This window comes from Pediculus humanus, genomic scaffold, assembly GCF_000006295.1.
Source record: "Pediculus humanus corporis 1103172108253 genomic scaffold, whole genome shotgun sequence".
In the NCBI taxonomy this organism is placed as follows: domain Eukaryota; kingdom Metazoa; phylum Arthropoda; class Insecta; order Psocodea; family Pediculidae; genus Pediculus; species Pediculus humanus.
Window position 1 is genome coordinate 202,420 of NW_002987822.1, and position 345 is coordinate 202,764.

Below are 345 nucleotides of genomic sequence, written 5' to 3' on the forward strand. Positions count from 1 at the left end.
AAAAAAGAAAACGAAAATAACGTAAATAAAAAATCAATTTAAGTGTATTTATGTAAAAAAAAATTACACATCGTTATCGATAACGTTTTTGTGGGTATTTAAATCTATTAAAATCGTCTTGTTGCACCCGATTTCCACGTGTGTTGTGTGAATGAATTTTTTTAGGAACGAATACCGAAAAATAAAAATTTATTGTCTAATTGATATTGTAAAAAAAAAATAATATTGATAACGACGGGTAAACAAATCGGTTTGTTATTGTTTTTTATCAGTGACAATAATAATAATAATTATTATTATTATCATTAATTAAAGGATCACGAACGATTCGAAAGTAATAAAATT